Here is a 21708-nt window from a genome sequence, read left to right as displayed (position 1 = left end):
GACTTTTGTGCCACTGTCAATAACAGAAAGAGTTCTCATCAGTTCAATAGGTGAAGGAGATGACGCTCAACTAGCAACATAATAACAGTAAAGGTCATCAGCAGAATTCTGATATTTTCCTCACAGCCCTTCAAATATATCAAAGCCAGCTCCCTAGAACTGCATCTGCCTGTGGCACGGGCTACACAAAGCAACCCGGGTTGCCAATGCTGTGATAATGGCTTCAAGGACAGTCTTGGGAGAGAAAACCAGCAGACCCAGCTGCCATCAGTGCTTATCAGAGCTGGAGAAGGTACTGATCGTAAGGATTTAAAGAGGAGGATTTGGAATTAACCTTCTGTTAATAATCCCCAGGCATTACCTGTTGCTTGCTCTGTAGATGGCAGCACAAGGAAGCCAACCAACTTGGTGAAGGCAGGGCAAGGCGAGAGCACGGATCTGTCATTAACAGGGTCAGCCGAGGGAGTTATTTAACCTGGGACTTGAAACACTTTCAATTTTTAACAGCAATGGGTTAGGAAAACAAGAAAAAAGCCACAGCTGCAAACAAGTAGTAAAATTAACTTGCAAAGCAATCAAAGTCCCATGTCATGCAGAGATAGCTTTGAGCTCACAAAAACCCCGATGGTTACCACATAACTTCAGATCAAGAAAGCCACCTGAATGGATTTGCTGAGAGTCTGCTTTCTTATGGGCACAAACCTGACCTTTAAGCTGTGTTTGAATAGCAAATAGGGACTTGTTGTCTCAATCCCCAAATGTCTCTGCAAAAAAAAAAAAAAAAAAAAAGGCTGGTGTGGCAAAATTTATCAAAACACAACATGTTCAGAAGAGCTTGGAATTTCCATTTGAAAAATGTGGGTAGCTAATAGTCCCCAATCACCTCCACCTTATATCTCCCCTGCAATCTTTTGTTTGCATTGTGATAAAGCTTGGCTTTGCAATTTAAAAGCAGAATATGCCCTCCTGAAGGGCTTTGTTTTCCCTTCCATGGGGTGTGTTGGAGAGGGAGCCTGGAGGGACCTTCATCTGATGAACTCCCAGGGCTGCTATTTCTGAGCATTGATTTCCTACTTGGGATGTAGATCTTGACCTCCATGCCCTGAGCCGACTGGTTTGCATAAACAAAACAACATCGCAAAGAAGTCAAAGCCGGATGTACCTACAGCAAATAAATCTCTTCCTCTCTGACAAAAGAGAATGAATTGACCTCTTGCACGTCATGTCTGCTTGTCAGAACAAAACTGTCAGTCACAGCCTTCCCTCTGGAAGACTTGGATGAGACAAGGGATGAAAGGGACATCAGTGGCATCAGTAAAACTAAAGCAAAGGACGATAGGATTTCCTTTATCATCTCCATTACTTGATTTCTACAAGTTTTCCAATCACTGCTGGTCAGATCTCTGTGCAATCCATTCATCTGAAGCGAACGAACAGACACCGCCTGTTGCACCCTCTGTGTGACCCAGCCCCATTTTTGCATTCATTTTTCTGGAAGCAGTCCAGCAAACAAGTTCTCCAGCAAGAACATATGGGTCGGAGTGAATTTTAAAGCAAACATCTGTGATCTCTGCAAACAGGAAATCCACCACACTTCTGGTCTGGAAACATTTCTAGCTGAAAACGGGACTCTCTCTGTGCTTGGGCCACGAGATCTTTGGAAGACACCCTGTTCTTCCCACACCCAATCAAACCCTTGCAGTTCTCCTCAAATTTCAGATGGTGAATCCTAGAAGCACAACGTGAGAAGTCATACCACAAATTACGACAGGAATTATTGTATCGTGAGTCATGGGAAATTAATCTGTGAGTGCTGGACATTGCCCCTGGATAGTTTGGCTATGTCTGGGCTATGGGGGATTGAGAGCACCAAGCCTTCCCTCTGGCCTCGGAGATAGGATTCTTCTCATGGGCAGGGGGGACATGTGCCTTCATCCCCACACAGAGGAGCATGCTTGTGAGTCCCATGCTGATTCTGTGAGCAGCAATGCAGCTGCACTCATTCAGTGGACTATTTAGCATATGTTATTTGCTCAGCTTTGCAATGAGACACACTACAAAAGGTTGCAGACCATTCCCTCCCAGTAGGATTTTCAGCACCAGTCACACAGAGCCATGTTCTCTGGTCTACAACAGCTGACCTATTGAACCTGCACGTATTTATGGTATCTAAACTCTGGCCCAATAATCTCGATAGGTTGTGTATGTAAAGACCGATCATAAAGCAGGTAGGGAGACTGAAGGGCCAGTAGGCAGGGCAGCCTATATTGAGAGGCATGCAAGGGTCATGAAATGTAAATGTGGGCAGAGAAAGAAGCTCCACATTGCACTGAACATCAGTTTCGCCCTTTAGATGGTGGTGGGAGCAACTCCCAGCTTTCCATGGACTGATATATGAAATTACAGGATAACCTCCTCCTCATGGACACACCATGGGACTAATCACCCCTTGCCAAAGCCTCCTTTCAGCCTGCCCTTGGAATAGGGAAACTGATGCAGTGCCTGCTACCACAGAGGGATTACGGTGCTGTGGTCCTGCTTAGGGCCCTTCTCCACCCCTTTGGTTCTGGGCTGAGGCACAAGGTTCAGAGATGTGGGACCAGGCTCTTGGGTATATGCTGAGCTCAGTTCTCACGTCTGCACTGACCGATTACACTGGTGTAAATCCAGGCTAATTTGGGCAGTTAGTGTGGGAATGCTGCCTGGAATGCACATCTGTATCATTTTTTTAATTTTTTTTAAGCCCTGTCAGATTCCAGGCATGTGAAGAAATGGCATGTCAGGCAGGAAAGCTTGGCAACCTTTGGCCAAAGCAGAGAGGGGCAGCTGCATTGAGAGATGTTGAATTACCTCTGTTTTTCAGAGAGGAGCTCAGCCTGGACACAGGGTCCTTTTCTCAGAGCCCAGCCCCTGCCTGAAGCACCTCAGCTCACATCTGCCTCTGGATGAGCCTTTCTGTGTAGAAAGCATTGTGGCTCAAATTAGGAGGCAATGGGATATGTTTGTTCCTGGTCATTCCTGTTGCTTTACCTCCAAGAAATGCTATTTGCACATTTATTTCCATTCTTCCCTCTCTCCTCATGCTTCAAGAGCTAAAATATTTCCTTTGGGAACATGGTATGTAAAGCGAAACAAGGTTGCAGTGCTGGGATGCTTAGCTTGTTTCTCCAGGACATTCAAAGGAGAAGGGGACAGGTTGGGGCTGGTGGGGAGCAGAGCCAGGTTCTGTGTGCAGATGGGCAAGGGCCATGGTCTGCTCCCTGAGAGGTCCTAGCACACCCTTAGTGCTGAGTTCTGGTCTCACAGCTGCCCTCCAGCCCTGCTCAGACTTGCTGGAATGGGGGGGTTGAAGGGAAGAGGAGGATGAAGGCAAAAATGTGAAGGAATGACGAAGGCTCCACCCTCATTCCAGCTCTGCTGTGTCATCAGCCTTCTGTTTTTATGGATCTTGAAAATAAAGATTTCTTCCACCGTAATGTAATGCTTCTGATGCAGCACAGAAATGAAGTCTCCACATTCGCCATTTCTTCAGTCCAGTACTCTCAAGAAAGCTTCCTCTGGCAGCCATCTGCACTGGGAACTGCTTCAGGTGGCAGGGAAGTGTTTCATTTATTTGCTCATTAATTTGGATGTTGCTGTAATGAAGTACAGCCTCTTGTTCTGCTCCCCTAGTGGCCAATTCTTTGTACCAGCCTCAGCTTTATGCTGCCAGAAGCACCTGCAGTGCACACCCTTGTGCACACCACATTTATCTACACAACGTGTTTGTGGGAAGGGGAAGTGCTGTTAGTCCATAAAGAACCTCAGAAGGACTTGGACAAAAATCAAAGGGAGGCTGTGTGACTTTCCCAAGGGAGGCACAGGTAAGGACATGGATCTAGGCAGCCTTGCAGTCCCTGCAGATGTCAGACCCCGAGAAGGACAGCTAGCATGCAGGCTGGCTGCTCTCCTTGTATCTGAGAATGCAGCTCAGTTGTATCATATCAGGCCAGGCTAGAAATCACATTTTCTTGCTCAGTTCACAAGATAAACCTGCATATAATATCTCAGTAGTTTTCCATCCATCCATTCAGTCTCATACACTCAGAGTTTACTATCAACTTTACTGTCTCTTCCAATGCAAACAGCCCCACAGTACAACCTTTATCTCCACCTTCTTATCTCCAGGCTTCCAGGCTGGGGGAGCCCTCTGGAAAAAGTGAGATTTTTCTCAAAGAGCAACATGATTGCAGGCAGTTCACTCCAGATAGTCTCTACTACTACTGTGGTGGGGAGGCATGCACAGCGGGATCCCATTATTTAAGTGCAGTACTTACACAGCTGGGAAAAAAAGCATGTTGGAAGTGTGGGAGATTCACGTGACTCCAGCCAGCAGAAATTAGAGAGAAAATTTGTCATTCTTGGTGTTGCTTGGTGTTTATTCTGAGAAGGAGTTTCTGACGGGGCTTTTTGCTGATCAGATGCTTCCTGAATGAGTTATGTACTCCAACAGCCAGGACACAAGAGAACACCTTGCATTTTTTCCTGATAAAATTAGACATCAGAGCACACAGGGCCAGGAAATATTGCTGAAAGTGGAGCAGTCTCTTCTGGCCATGACTGGTGGCAATGAGGGCTTGGGGAGGGTGCAAGTCACTGCTTGGAGAAGCTCTCTGGGCATGATGCTCACATGAGCACAGAGCCCATGCTGCTCTATACGCTGGAGATTGTATCAAGCACTCTATCCACTTAGTTCAGTTTCCTTAAAAAAGTCACCACAGGTATTTGGAGAAGTTGAAAGAAGCCTTGACTTGGAAAAAGGAAGTGTGGATTGAAATCCTAAATGCCTTCAATGCACTAAGTCCACATGTGAAGCATGATTTAAACTGAGATATGCGTTGCCTAACTCAGATGCTTGTAGGGACAGTTACATTAACCTCTTTGGCACCAGACAGGTCACATCCCACCAATACCAGTGCTAAATAACAACAAAACACACGCCAGTAGAAACATTAACACGCAACTGGAGCGATCTCTGTTTTCAATCGGGGCTGTGCCAAGATACTCTTTTCTTACAAAGATTTGATCCAGTTCAATTTAGCAAAAATAAATAATTATATAAATTCCCCAAGTCTGAATCCCAGCCCTTGGCATGCTGCAGACTGGCAGGCACACTTCCCTAAGCAGGACATGTCTTGTTTGTTGGGAAAGCTTAAAAACCAACACCTCAGGGTGCATTACTGCAGGAACTTTTCATCACAAAGGAGCAGTTTCCTGAAGCACACAGAGAAAAGGGTGCAGGAAGGCACAGAGCTTTTCTACGACTGTACTTTGGTTCAAAAGTCTCCTGCAGAATCCAGATTACTTGCTCACAGGATAAACTTGTCTTGCATCCCTCTTACGGGCATGCAACATTGTGACACAGCACGGAGGCCAAGGGAAGTACCCTGCTGGGAAGGTCACTTTGACCAGCTCCTCTTTTTGTAAATAGAATCATAGAACAGAGTCAGAGAATCACAGAATGGTTGGATTAGAAGGAACCTTAAAGCCCATCCAGCCCCAAACCAACCCCTGCTGTGGACTGGTTGCCCCGCACCAGCTCAGGCTGCCCAGGGCCTCATCCAACCTGACCTTGAGCACCTCCAGCGATGAGGCATCCAGAAGGGCCACAGTTCAGCAGAGCCTGAAGTTTGAGAGCATCCCCATGGTCTGCAGAGTGGTGGGACCTTAATAATCAGATCCTGCGGAAGCAGAGCTGCCATAATACGATGCTGAGAGGTGCTATATAAATATGTCATTTCCAGTGATTCACTCTTCCCACAGATTCTTGTCTGTGCCATGTTTCTATTAGTGTTATAAGCAATTTGTGGGTGAGATGGTGTTTTACCAAGGACAGTATCTGTGATTCAACACTTTCTTCCATCCTGGCAATTTTAGAGCTTTCGGAAGAGTCTTTTGGATATGAGACACATTTTGCAGTTCCTCCATATGCTGGGTGGTGCAACTGCTGAATTCTCACTTCTCAGACCCAAACCTTTTTGCTTATTTGTATCATGGCTGTGCATAGATGCTCCAGCAAAGTTCATCTGGTACACACACAGATATTCCACAGATCTCGCCCTGCAACAGCAGGAACCAGGTGAATGTATGTTTGAAAACTCTTCTTCTCTCCAAATCATGCCCTTTCACTCCCTATTTTTTTGAGGTGGAAATGTCCCCATGGCTTCTCCCTCGCTCCCAAAGCAGAACGATCGATATTGCCTGAAGTGCTCTGAACAAGTATGGACAGACAGAGATTGCCATAGCAACAGAAGTTATGTGTGAAAACCCTGGGAACTGTTCCTCCTCCCCCATCCATTCAGGTTCCTTTTCAGATTTCTTTCCTCTTTTTTTTTGAGATGCTTTGATTCCTGGGGCTGAGCACCTATGGAGGTGCTTTTCGACCAGCCCACCAGGTTACAACAGTGTGCCACCAGGAACTGGATCTAGGCCACCTTTGTGGAGCACCATATTGGAAAAATATATCCTGCTGGGCCCAGGGCAGGTCTTAATAAGATGAACTGAAAGACAGCAGATAGTGGGAGGGTGGCTTCCTGCATGTAGGACCTCAAGGGCATATTCCAAATTTGCTCCTGATCAAATCTGTACTGAACTTTTACTGACTGTACTTTTCAAGGTGCTAAGTCAACAGATGTGCATCAAAACAAATTAAAACCATTTAACATCGAGCTGCTAATGGTTAGAACCACACAAAATAATGCAGGTTATTAACCCCATAATAAGGACCCCATTAAAATGTGAATTGCCAATTGGGTTACTTAGGAGCTCCATTAGGAGAAACACGAGCAACAGAAAAACCATTGACAATTTGCCAACTGCTGTGCATAACACCTGGTGAAGACCAATGGCCAGGGAGAAGATCCCAGCTGGTGCAGACAGGCAGAGTTGTCAACACATCCCAACTGTCTAAAACTGAGGAAGGATTGAGTTCAAACATCTCATAGACTCATCCTGACCTTGAGGAGGAGCACATTATGGAGGAAGTGCTGGAAGGTTCAGTGGTACCGGGTGTTGCAGAAACCAGTGCTGCCATTCATGTTCTGAGATGTTCAGTTTCACTTGTCTATCAGTGTTCCCCTTGGTCTAAAGCATATATTAAATGCTCTCTGAACACAACTTTCAGCCCTAAACGTACCAAAAGCTCTTCATGCAGTAGGCTCTGGCCAGAGGAATACTGAATGGGATGACTAACTGCAGCATGACTTTGCATGCTGTCATCCTCAGTCTGCTCTGGGGAAGAGTTTTATTGTTAAGGCCTGTGTTCTGCATTTTACTATTTCATACAGCTCAGGGGATTTAACTTATTCTCTGCAGGTACTATCAGTTTTATGTCATCTAGAGGGATCTGGCATCCTCTCAGATCTTGCTTTGCTTTATATATATGTATCAAAATGTATATACTCCAACACACTCAAATTGGCATGCACAGAGGAGACATTTAATCTTTAATTTTTCCTGCTTGAAAGTGGCAGAGAAACATGTTCATGTTGAGATCACCACTTCCCAAATGGCTTCCTTCTTGTTTTCCCCATTCACACCTCAGTTGATGTCAGATACATGAAAGCAGCAAGCACCTGGCAGGCAAGCTGAGTGTGTGAGACAGGAACATGTATCAGTCACTCTGTTCCCATCAACGTTTAACTTAGAAATACCAATTTTTTTTCTAGAAGAAGATGGCTAGAAGAGGGAGTATAATTAGTGCTGCATTATTTCATCTCCTTCATATCTATGTTCTTACTCTGAAGGCTGAAGCTGGCCATCCCAGAGCAGCAAGCATGTCTCCAGGTGGGAGAAGGAAGAAGAAAGCTGTAAGATGCTCCATAGAAGGCTGGATGATGCCTGTGTGCATGAGGAAGGGGCTGGGAGGACAACAGATGTGATAAACCCCTTTTGTTGCACAGCTGAAGCATCTCAGTCTTGCACAACAAGGACCCCACCACTCCAGGTCATTCATTGCAGTCAACCAAAAAGACTGACATTTCTGGAGGAGATCCATGTAGTCGGGTGCATCACCCTCCCCTTTTGACATCACTCCTCTTTGTCCATACTCCAGTTTCATCAGCCTGTATTTATTTTCTTGTTTGATCCTTCTAGTTTCATCAAAGTAGTTACATGTTTTCTCTTAAATCCATGTTTTCTCTTAAATCAGTAAATATAGGTATCAGGGGAGGTTCAAGTTGGATATTAGGAAAAACCTCTTCTCAGAAATAGTAATGATGCATGGCACAGGCTGTCCAGGGAGGTGGTGGGGTCACTGTCCCTGGAGGCATTCAAGAACCATGTGGATTTAGCACTGGAGGACATGGTAAGTGTGCATGGTGGGGATGGGTTGGGGTTGGACTAGATGACATTAGTTGTAATCTTTTCCAACCTTAATGATTCTATGATGCTATGATTCTATGATACATCCTATCCTAAACTGCTGCAAGTTTATACCATGCTTTCTAGCACCAGGAGGAGCTCATCTGGGAAAGTGGCTTCCCCTGTGCTACTCCCACAGCTGGTACACACTGTTGGGATTTGGGAGCTGGGGTTCTGCCTCTGCTTGGATCAGCTTGCAATCCCCATTGGGAACCCTGTTCATGATGCTCATGGCTTTCATCCATGGTACCCAGCAGCTGTCACAAATAGTGGGAGAGGACACACTAGGACTTGGTAGCTTTCCCATCTTAAGTGTTCCTAGTCCCTGACAAACCCCTACAATGTTCTGTGGGCAACATCAGGGTGAGAAGAGATCACATGAGGGATCACCAGTGACTCGTGACTTCAGGCAAGTATAAAGCTAGGCTGATGCAGTAATTTACATGAGGATGGGAGATCTCTGTGTGTGCACTTCTTTTTTATATACGGGCACTTCAGGAGAAGGAATTATGTGAGCTCATCAGTAATATCCTCATGCAATCCAAGGTGAACGTTTGGAAGTCGTTTTATAGACAGAGATTCTTTGAACAGGCAACAAATCAGGATCAACTCATTCAACAAAATCACAAAGAACAGCAAAAGCATTAAATCAGTTGAGTCATGTGTTTACAGTAAATAATTTAAACAGCTGCACTGTTGAGCCAGAAAGATTTGTTTCAACGCTTTGAATTTAGCTCTGTTTTCAGGACCACGCAAAAATGGTAAATTATGTTCTTCTACTCCACTGGTCTGAATGAAATTTAGTCTCTCCCACCATGACTTTGCAAAGGATATCAGGGACAGGTCCTGTTCATCTTCCTCAAGATGCTGACTTTTACCCGTGTGTTTTTAAGAAGACAGAAACAGATAAAACAGACAACTTCACTAGAATTAAAGAGATGTGAAGCATATATTAAACTAGAACTGTGCTGTAATCTCAGCTGGTATAGACTGATGTATCTTAATGGTATAATGCACCAATGTCAATTTGCATCAGCTGACTACAACAGAAGATACTGAAACCAATTGGAAAAACTCATCTAATATTTAAAAGCAGCAGATGGGAGCAGCAGAGACTTCAGGAAGACACTTGTATATTCTACTATAATGTTGAAAGAGTGTATTAATGTGTATTAATCTGAATCTGTATTCTATGGAATGTAATGTCAATTTAAATCTCATTCACCTCTCTTTGTGTTTCAACATTCATTGTCATGGCTTTTGTGACACATGAGGGGAGAGAGAATGGTACATCGCTGCATGTGCTTAGGGAAAATAAATTTTATGTGAGGCAACAGAAATTCTAACCCTGGAAGGACTTTTGCAACTCAAGAGCTGATCTCCCATAAAAATCTCTAGAAAATGCAGAGATTCAGGCAGGAAATAATTTTGAAGAAGCTCATATTCAGAAAGAATCACTGTTGAATGGACTGTTCATAGTGAGTTGTCCCATTTGCCTGGGGAGTCAAGTCATCATACCTGTACTCCACAATGTAGCCCCAGCAGGAGTTGAGGACAGCCCAGGGAACTTTGCTCAGCCAGGGCTTGCCTTGCCCTTGGTTTACATGAGAGTTCAACCTGCAGGTTTGTCAATGATCCACTACACAACCCACACTGTTTGTAGAACAGAAACTATGAGAAGATGACACAAACATGGGAAAAGCGTCTGTTTTCTCACTCTTCTTGGCAGCAGGTTTAAGAGCACAGTGCATGTTTTGTAGTGATTCAGCATTTGAATGCTTTAGAAAAATCAATATTTCCTGCTCTGTTTCCGTTATGTCCTTCTACTTCTTTAAAGAAGGCAGTAATGAGAGCCGTACTCTAAAGACCAGAGTAATCTACAAATGCAATGTAAAATTGTGATTTTTTTTATAAAATTTGAGCTTGTTATTGCTGCAGAGTTATGGCAGAGGAAAAAGTCAGTCTCAGTGAAAAACTCAGATGCAGCATAATATTAAAAGGTATTTTGTAAATGGAAGTACAGCTGAAGAAGTTCAGAATTTGTCATTGCTTCCCAGCCTAACTGAAAACCTCACGCTTTATCAATATACCCCAAAATTCTATTCAGTGAGCTCATCACAGGACTGATTCAAACCCCATGGGCCTCTGTGTGCTTTGTGTCAGGTCACCTATGACTGCTAAGAACAGAAGCAGGAAGCAACATGTATCAGATGTATTGACATCACTCCTCCACAACTGAAAGCGGCACATCAGCATTGCCAAGAACTCCTGGTTTGCAGGCACTGCAACCTTCTTTTCCATCTCATTTATTAAAATAAATGGATGCTGGTACAGGTAAGCAAACAATGAAATTGTGAAGTTTTAAACCTTCCTTCTCTATTATCTTGCAGGAAGGAATGGGGGAGAATTACTCTCAGAATTATCTCCAACTTAGTCCCTGCAGAAGGCTGAGTACGAGGACATAGGATGTACTTAAGGATTCTATGTATGGACTTGCAAGTTATTTATGGCCTTATGGGGATGGCCTGAGTGGAAAGAATTAGATCTCTATCAGCCTATTTCCTTGTAAGTGTATAAACACCAGAACAGCTGAACCTGATGGGTACAGGAGCAGTTATGTGTGAACCCTTCTGCTCCCTGACACAGTTCTTTCCTTACCAGATTGTCACACTGTGAAAAGCTCTTCAACAAGAAGGGTTAAATTCCTGCAAGCAGGACTGCTCTGCAGAGTTGTCTCTCCAATGGCTGTGGAACTGAATATAGAGAAAATTCCTGACTTTCATGCCCCTGACATTGTGTGAGATGACTCCTGGCCTGGATGTGGTCCTAAGTGTTCTCAGATGCTTTGGAGAACAACCCAAAGAAAGCCAGCAAGGCAGCAGAGCCTGCTCAGTACCATCAGCATAGACTTGCTCCCGTGGTATAAGAACAGTGTATTCTTAGTCTTAGATGAGGAAAAAATGTTAAACAGCAAACCATATGTACAACAAAAGGACTGTTTTATACTGTTATACCTCCAGAGGAGGGCTGCAGAGATTATTGAGGCCTGGAGCATCTCCCTTATGAGGAAAGGCACCACGATTAGGAAAATGGCATACCTTACGCTTTTCCTCTTGCTTGCAAAACATGGAACAGATATTGTACTATGGATGAAAACTGACTTTTATTGCAGTTTATACTCAAACTGACCAAGTACTTACATTAGATTTACATATACATTACTCATTTGTGACATAAACATACAGTGAATAATAACTAATTCTGGGAGCCATTCCATGAAGATGAACAATTGGTCTTCAGCCTTTCAACTACAATAAACTCTACATCACAAGACCTGGCCCTCTTGTAAATCATTCATGCTCTAACTCCTTGCCCACGCATACATATATATGCCTCTATAAATTACAGACATAGTTCCATGTAATAAACCAGTTGGCCATGCTATATAACACTTGTTCTCTGTAGTAATCTTGCTCTGTACAAGAGAATATGATGGGACAGATGTCAAGTTGAAATTAATATGAATAGTAATAATGTGTATTTTACAGGAGTCCTCAATCAAGATTAGATGTCCCACTGTGCTGGAACTAGGCATCTTTACATCATCTTCTATCCAGTTCTTCCCTTTTTTTTTTTTGTTGTTGTTTTTGTTTCTTGGATAAAATAGGAAAAGAGTGAAGGAAAGTGATGGCATACTTATTTCCTGATAGAGAACTTGTGGACATAAGAGTAGGAGGTCTGACTACCCTAGGCTCAGGACTTCAAGGCTAGAACAGAGAAATGACCTTAGATTACATGTCCCACCATCGCTGCCACAAGTCTCCACTTCCTCTCATTTAATGAAATTGAACTGCAGTGAGATTTGAAGATTAGGCAGCATAACATTTCCTTTGAAAATATAATATCATTTTTTGGTTCTTGATTACCAGTCCCAAATCCAACAATTGTTCACATATCTGTTTATTCCCTTCACAATTGTTTCCCTGAAACAATGCTTATGTAAGACCATATTGTCCAGTCAGATTAGCAATCCTGGAGCTTTGGGATGCCCCTTAAAAGCTATTTTCAACTTCTCACTGTTGCTATACACGCGTGGCCTTTCCTTGTTAACTATGCTCAAAATGCAACTAACTGACAGCCAGCATTTGAGCAAGATGGTGCCTTTATGTGGCTTCTGTGCAGTAAAAACATACTTCTGAATCTGGCACAGTAACCAGAGATGAGCAGATCCCAAATATTTTGATAGACACAGCCCCATAAAACCTCAAGTTAGAAACTTGGCAGCCCACAGACACCCATGACTTCAGCAACTGCTTCAACCTGTAGCTAAGCAGCAACCCATGAGTCAAGTGGTGGGAGTGATTTTCTCATTCCCTTCCTTCAGAACTTCCGTTACTGTTGCTACAGCCACTGTTATGGGCACTCAAGTGATTCTGCATGATTATAATGTGCTGTCACCCTCCCAGATATGTAGGTGGATTTCATATCGCCTAGATTACATGTAATGAAAGCATTTCCACCAAGAAAAATTGCCAGGAATTCCTCAGTCTGATGTGAGCAATGCAGCCTGAACGGAGAGGTGAAGAGCTGCTACTTCTGATCAAGATCAGATAAGAGTAAGGTGTGTCTCTACTGGGTGTAAATCCAAGGGCAGAGGGCCTCCTGCAGACGAGTCCTGCCATAGGCTTCTGAAAGCCCCACATTGATACAGACTCAGATATGATCCATGCTGAACAAGGAGAATGTGGCAGGTTGAATAGACAGACCATGCCCTTTTCAGGGTTTCTGGATCAAAACCTGCATAATGAATCCCAACCAAAAGTCAGTGGGCAGTCAACATAGAATAACGAATACACTGGTAGAATGTTTGATCCATCTGTTTTGTAAAGTGAAAATCCCAATAGGTTGTCTTGTGTTCCCAGTTAGGATGTTTTTGTCCACAAAGGAAGCAGAAACACTGAGAGATGGTGGGCAAAGCTCAGGTTTAAAACGTAGGATTAATCTTCAGTCTGTGTGGAGAATCTGGTTGAGGTTGTGATCAAATTGGAGTTCAGTTCCTGAGGTATGGAAACAGGGTAGCTTTTTTTCCAGTTCCCACATTTGGGAATCAAGGTACTGCTATGGGGATATCTAAAAGAAGGCAAGATTTGTTTCTCCTTTGCCTCACGTTGATTGCTATCTAAGAAAGGAGAATAAGGAAAATTTGCAGAGGACGTTTCTGATCCTTGGGATGGGGAGATGATTTCTCCACATGATAGTCCTTCGCTCTGCCTATCACAGATTTGCCATACTCTGTCTTTGGCTGCCCAGACCTGGAATGATTTAACCCCATGCTGCTGGGATTTCCCACATTTCTGTGGTTACTTTCCTTCCACTCACTGTGTCATTTTTTCTCAGTATGTTGATTTTGTTTCCATTTGCATCTCTACTGGCCCAAGGAACATTGTTGAACATTGTCTGTAAATGTGTTGACCACTTCATGTGTGTGGAAATCAAGGATGTTTGTTCATACAGAGATTTTAAGGACTATTTTTCTGGACAGTGGAGATTCTTTTGAGCCAGTTCTACTAGATGTTTTGACATCAGATCACCACTCTCTTTCCTAGTTTGAGTGTGGCCCTATGTGTGTGTAGTTCCACCACTGCTAACTGATGAGTCCTGGTTCTCCCTCCTACTCAGCAGCATTCTTCAATGGGAAGGTTTGTCTCTGTATCAGACCATACCTTGCTGCCTCCCTTTTTATCCAGGCTATGTATGTCTCTAATTCCTTTGATCTTTGTAGTAAATAGGTCATTGTTTCCACCCTTGTCTATACCAGTTAATCTATAACATCACCTGTTTGCCTGTACTCTTTCTAGTAGGCCCTGCCCTAACTGGTATTCTATTAGCACTTCAAAAGTGGATGGATCTAATTCTTTTTTAAATGAACTGCCAGTTGTATTTTTCCATGAACATTTGCATCCAGGGTTTTTTTCTAAATTCCTGCTCTTCACAGCCTCTGATTTACTGTTTTGACCTCACTTCAATAACAGTTGTTGTCTTATGGTTGTTTCAGCGCTCATCTCTTGCTATTCCCACTATGTCCCTATCTTCATTTATTGGAATCCCTTTAGGATGATGCTTCTATTAAATGATTTTCAATTCCCACTCCAGTTGGGTGTTATCTTTGAATTTGATTGACATATTTTTCTACCCCTTCCTCAGTGCTACTGCAGATGAATATAATGACCAACACAGCAGGAGTCCCTGAGGAGCAGTGTGGCAATATTTACAAGCATACTCAACTTTCTATTGCAGGGGCAGATTTTTATCTCTTTTGTTACTGTTCTCTGTATCCACCCTTCATCATTCTCGTTCTGCTTTGGGCCCAGTCCAACCACTGTTGAAGCCAACTGTGTCTGCACGGGATCCTTTAGGGATGGATCAGGATCTACAGGAACAATATGTCTGAAGAAAATGAAATAACCTCTGAAGTCAAGGAACTGTCATCAGGAGAGGTTCCTGCACAAGCAGTTGTCTTATCAGTGAGCAGAAGGACAAACTTACTGAATGACTTAAGGGAATGCAGCTCCCTGCTCTTTCCACCAGTGTGCTCCACTATGGTGCAAACTCCAGCCCACACTATGGAGAAGCAGCTTCTTACACTTCACTCCCCTCACCCAACACACACACCCTGTCCCTGTGGTTTTCCTCCTCCCATCAACAATGTGGGTATAATCCGGCTGTACAATCTATCACTCAGATTCAGCTGCTTTTCTTAGTGTGATCTATCTTTGTGTGTGGTACTTCTCTGTTTCATTCCTCCTGCGGAACATCTACTAATAACTTCTGATTATTGGAGACTGAGTTTCCCCTGAAAATGATGCAAAGTTAATTGATCCGCAGTTCCCTTTTAGGAAGAAGAGTATAATGTTATCCCTCTGCCAGTCATCAGTGGCTTCTTTGGTTCTTCAGGAGCAGCTGAATATAATGGATAATGGGCCTAAGAGTTTTTCAGCTAATTCCTGTAATACCCTTGGGTATGTACCATCTGGCCCTCTGTGCTGATTTGAATGCACTCCTCTCTTAATATTTATTGTTGTTTCTTTAATGATTTTGGTAACTTAGTTCACGGCCACTTGGCTTTCATTTGATTGTTCATTACACACACTCATTTCAGAGGAAAATTGATATAGGTGATGAATGTTTCAGCCAAATCCTGTACACTGTATTCATGGCACAAATGAAATAAGTTTTGAAATTCTCGTTTCATGAAGAAGCATGGATTCTCAGAAGTCTGAGCTGCAGCTGTTAACTTGCACTCTACCATGGGAAGGCTGTATCAGCAGAACATTTTCTGCTCCCATGAAAGGTCCCATGAAAGACAGTTTTCTCTATGTATATATCTACATACAAGACTCATTTACTCTTAATACTGGTAAGGAATTTTCCCTTATTCTATTACATCCTATTTTTTCTCTAAGTGTATTTATCTGACCTTGCCTACATCTTTCAGATACTTGTAGACTCATGTCTGTTATTTTCTTATCTCTTCTCCAGCCTATATCTAAGCATAACTTAATCATCATAAATCAAACCCACACCAAGTGATCTGATCATGTCACTACTCTTCTTCGAGGTCTCTGATTTTTACAATGTTTGGCAATGGGATGCCAAGAAATTAGCAGCAACATTCCAACTGTATCTAAGTCAGGTTGGTTTGTGCGATGCCCACTGAGAATAGCACAAGCTTTTTGCAGTTCAAGTTGGCTGCCAAAAAGCTACATGTAAATTGTCCCCCTATATTACCCTTGAGCCTTTACATGTATGGCTGCTTCTAAGTGTCTTTTGGGTTTATTTTTTCTGGAATGTCAGTAGCCTATATTATTTCAGTTTTATTGTGTTATTTCCTGGACACATTGCTAATGACTGTAGACGCCACAGGGTGATTTCTCTGTTCAATAACTTTAACAACTCCTCCCAACTTAGCTTCATCGCTATCTTGCTTAACTGTGTACTTCCCCTGCTTACTTGTCTGTGAATTGCTTTCACTTTTTTTTCCAGTCTTTTCTTCCTCTTCCTCTATGTTCTTCTTAGAATACTCTTCCTGTAGATCAGCATCTATAGGATTTCCCCTCCTTTTTTTTTCCTTGAGAAAACACATCGGTTCTTCTGCTTTCTGCATATGCTTGTTATCTGTTCTAGGTTTATGCTGGGTTACATCTAATACATATTCTCAAAATAACTGCTGCTGATGATGCATCATCCCACATGCTGAAAGATGCAATAATTGGTAAATAAAATTCCTTAGCTGAAACAGAAAGTAGGCAGCACATATACTGTGCATGCTCCCAGACTGGTTTCAGTTTGTGCTGGATGGAAATCAATCCACACGAGTCCTGGCAAACAGGGGACTGATCCTAAATCCTCTGCATGACACTTCAGGCCTCTTGAGAGTCTGCTTGAATAGCACATAATTCCAGTAGTTGCATTCTCCTCACCTTGAGTCCTAAAACTGCTGAGCCATGGACTCCAGTATTCAGCTCCCTTGGCACCTTCTGCAATGTGGTGCCAGTGTACAGAGTAGCCTGCACCTGCTGAGATGCTGGGGGTTAGGCAGAGCATGAAGGGATGTTGGGTAACTGCCCTGAGTCTTCAGGCTTTAGGAGAGAACTGACCTTTTTTTTTTTCTCCCAAAAAATCAAAGATTTTCAGAGACAATTAACAAAGGACTGCATTAAAACTTCTGCTTGCAGGAGAACATGGAGATTTCCGTGATATTGTACGTCACTGCAGGAGGAGGGATTGGCAATATTATGGGACAGATTTACAAACCCTGGAGAGAATGAGTATCGAACGGAAATCTTTGGCAGTCCTGTTCCCTTCCTCTTCTGGGTCGCACCCTGACTTCTGGTAACACTTAGAACAAACCACTACCTCTTGCTTTCTTTATTGTATTCTCTACTTTGCCCTGAACCCAAACGAAACATCAAAGCTCTGGCTCTAGCACTTGCAAGTAAAAATAGCTCTCAAGCCAATACATGTAAGGCTCTCGAATGATATCTCCGAAATAATTCAACTAAGCCCATGAGAGGGGGAATGGTGTTGTTTGTTAAAGGAATGTGCGTTGTGCTGATAGTGGGCAGCACTGACATGTGAAGAGCAATGAGTGATACTGCAAAACGAAAGGAAGGTGAGAAGAGGGGCACGAAGAACACTGCACTGTGTTGTGAAAGGGGAGTAAAATATACTTAAGATAAAAACCAGTTTCAGGCTGCCAGTAGCTTCTCTTCCATTCCAATCCTTCTCTTTGCTTCTTAGAAATTCAGATTTGGAAATGTTTTTCTTGATAGCTGAATGTATTGTACATCTTGGTACATCTGAGGTTCATGAGAACATGTCTCTTTCTCCCAGTATAGGTCTGCAATTTGTTCACCATCCAGGACTCAATTATGCTCTGTGACTATGAAAGCATCAGTCACAACCCTTTTAGTGTGCTTGTATCAGCCTTTTGTATCTACACTGTTCTGTATTTGAACAACACACTACTAGAGGTACCACAGAGTATTCCACAGACTCCTGCCATCATGACAGGCAATTTAAGAAATCCCCCAAATTGTGAAGCAGGCTTTCTATTAGCGGATGGCACTCACACGAGGTTGGAAAGCATATTTGCTTCAAGCACAGGCACACATCCTTCAAAGTCTGCTACACAGAGAAAACTACTGATGTGAGCATACCCTGACAGCTCACCAATGAAAAACATGAATGTGGCCATATGTAGCAGATGCTGCTTTCAAACCAAAGCCTGCAGAAATAGAATCACAGTTGGAAAAGACCTCTAAAACCATTGTGTCCTACCATGCACTGCCGCCGGTATTTCCCTAGTCTTATGTGAGCCCAGAGAGCAGTAGAATGGTCAAAAATGTGGTCAAAAATGTCCAAATACAAAGGGACAAATGCTGGCGGGTGTAAAAAAACAGACCTGTGTATTGCAGCCCTCAGAGCTTCTCTAGTAACACAAGGGCTTGCTGCATTTACTTAAGCAGGATGAACAAGATAAAAAGAGCTTGTTGGTGTTGGATGCTGAAGCAGAGCTTAAGACATCCCTGACTCACAGCTCACAAGCTAGGACTCGTCTTGCAAGTTCAGCCTGTGTTCAGATAGGATCAGGGACTGTCTCTGGGCTGGATTGCAAAAGAAGCAGAGTCTTGCCAAATATGCTCTGCCCACAGCACCGTCCAAACCCGTCAGATGATATTTCTTCTAATTTTACTAATGTATGCTTGGCCTCGATTCTGTGCTACCTGAGGCTACAGCCGTAACAAAAACATGGCACACATGTTGTGGGTGGGAGCATGCAGCTGGTGGGAGTTCAGGCACGTGAAAACGAACAACACAACCCTTTCTTAATTGCAGCACAGAAATTAAGAAATAATATTCTTCTGATTCTCTGCCTAGTCCCTCTCTCCGTGGCACAGCCTTATCCACAGCCTTGCTGGTTGCCAGAGATGAAACAACTTTTCTCTATCTGTAGGTTGTTCCATATCCTGAGCAATGCTTTAATTTTCAGGCAGAAGTGGGCTTGTATGCCACACATGGCTCGTGTTTGGGTGTGGCTCCATGTTAGGACCATCCCACACGCTAACCTCATTGGTGGGGAGTTGATCTTTCAATCCCTACCTGAGGATGAAGCCATCAGGTCACTGTCCTGCCACTGTCCTGCAAGACATTGCTCACAGGAGGGTTTGAAAGAGCCTGTAGAACGCACTTGTCTCCTGGCCATGAGCTTCTGCTCTGGTAGCCAGGGAACATGGAGAACCTACTGGTTTTTAACCCAGAAACCAGTGGTGAGCCTGGGCAGGACCTCAGGTTGTTCCTGTCCACGTGTGCTGCCCCAGTGAGAGGTTTGCTATGGGGCAGCATACCTCCAGCTGAGCCCATGCTGAGCCCCTCCTGAAAGGGAAGGAGCAGAGAGGAACCTTTTAATTCAGCTCTCATTTTTGCTCTTGGGAGCTAAAATCAATGATTAGACAGATACTCCACCGAAGAACCAGAACACCTTGAGGTACAAACATGCCCACAACCAAAATCAGCCAGCCATCACAGCTCCTGGAACTGCAGTGACTCTCCACTGACACATAGCCCCAGAGTCACTTATGAGGAGCCACACTATTCTCTGATGGCTTTTCCCACTGAAATATCTTCCCAAAAAGTATCATCATGGGTTAAAGAAACCCATGGAAAGTACCCTGCAGACAACATAAGCATTCTCAGTCTAAAAATGTTCTTTCAGCACACACAGAGCATGTTGTGGGGCTTCAACAACAGTGCTTTGATAACGTGTGGCTGGCTGATGTTTAATGACTCCACCTGCTGATGCCTCCTCTGCAAGTAAAGATGATGCAAGAGATAGAAAATCATCACTTCCTTCTTCCACTTCTCCTTCTGACTATTTCCCACAGTTGTTATCTGTTCATGACCACCTTTCTTCACTGCTCTGTGCTGTGGTTTGTCTCAATGCCTTAAAAGCATTGCCCAAGCAATGTGCTGTCATATCTGAAAGTTTCTTTTCCTCACTCTCTCCAGAGGAACCTCCGCCCATCTCCAGGCAGAACACACGAGATGCTAAGGCTTGAAATTTATGGTGCCTGATTTAAAAGCCAGGACGTCTCCTGGTCTCCAGGGAAGGGAAATGACCCTTGGCTTATTTTGCAGTCACTCCTTTTTGGAGAAGGAAGTGCTAATAAGAGCTCATTTGAAGCACAACAGCTTAGGACAGATGAAGGCCAAAAAGCAGGAGTGTAATTGATGTGAGTGGGAATACAGCGAAGCCAAGAAGAACACATGAGAAATTTCCCTTGTGAGCAGTACTCTGCAAGTGATAGAAATCATGCTCTTGTCTGAGGCTGGAGTTACCGAACACCCCGAGCCACCCATGGGAGCTACTTTTTCCCCTAAAGCAGTATTGAGATAACCCTAAAAATCCACATGGACATAATAATGAGTGGGAGTTAGGGGTGGAAAGAGGGTGTGTTGTACACCCCATAGACACATGAGTGCTGCAGCCATCTGAGAACAGTGCTGGGACTCAGTCACACTCACCCAGGGTGCCAAGGGTAAATCTCAGGTGGGATTTCAAAGCATGACATCCTTGGGCACATGCTTATCCTGCCCTGTCCCCCTGCAGATATCCATGTTCCCCCCTCTCCTAGAGGTCTCAGATTCATCTCCCAGTGCTTACCTGTCATCATGGTGAAATGGATCCACACCCTGAAATGAAACTCCACACATGCTGGCTCAAAGGTATGCATCCAAATGGTGATGGTCCATCCTGCCAGAAGTGTCACCACGCACACAGAACAATGCACACCCAATGCACACCTCCGCTGGAATTCTAAAGGATTTTTTCAGGTGACTTACCTGGCTTTCAGATTTCATGCAAATGCTGGGTCCGGTGACTTTGTTAGGCAAAGAATCTTAGCTCTCTCGAGACAGTGAGGTCTCAGATAAAAGAGGGATGAACCAGTCCTGCTGTTGACCGATGTCCGTCAGTGGCAGAGAATGGTTTGGTGAACTGTGCCTTGGTGATGCCAGCAGTCAACCTGCAACCTGCCACTCCAGTGGAAGGTAAAGTGAGCCCATCTTCATGCTCTCTGAACAGAGACAAAAACAGTTTTGGACCTCAAACCCAGAAACTGCTTTGACCCTTGGCCGGTGAGAGTCAAGAGGCACAAGGGGATGTGACAAAACTGTTTTGTACAACTGTTGCAACTTTTCTTGCTGCACTTCCACTTAACTTATTGCTCAAGCATGGCGCACAGCTCTCTGGCTGGGATTTGCCAGTGTTATTGAAATTCAGAGTGTTAGTGTGTAAAACAGAATCGTAGAATATCCCAAGTTGAAAGCGACCTATAAGGATTATCAAGTCTTGGCACAACACAGACTCAAAACTCCTCATTTAATAACTGTTAATAGTGTCCAGACAGTGTCCAAAGCGAGAAAAGCAATTTCATAATGAGAGATTTGATGCACACAGAAAATTGTGCACACACTTTGAATGGTATCAATAACTGTTAAGAAAATCATGTATCAAATAATAAATCTAGGAGCCTTGGACAATCAAGTATTTTGTGTTCCTCATTTATACATTCTTTTCTTGCTATGGCATACTGTAAAGCTTCAGAAGTGGATCTGCTCTCGTGTATGTATGCAAACACACATTACCACCAGGTGTTTCCTTGGCAGTGATGCCTTCTTGCAGTGTCCTCACCTTATAAGTGAGGGAACTGCAGCATTCTCCTCAGGAAGCAGTTCACCTTTTCTGAC

This window comes from Cyrtonyx montezumae, unplaced genomic scaffold (assembly GCF_038088225.1).
Source record: "Cyrtonyx montezumae isolate F1298 unplaced genomic scaffold, pur_monq_1.0 scaffold_10, whole genome shotgun sequence".
Lineage (NCBI taxonomy): Eukaryota > Metazoa > Chordata > Aves > Galliformes > Odontophoridae > Cyrtonyx > Cyrtonyx montezumae.
This window is presented reverse-complemented; position numbering follows the sequence as displayed.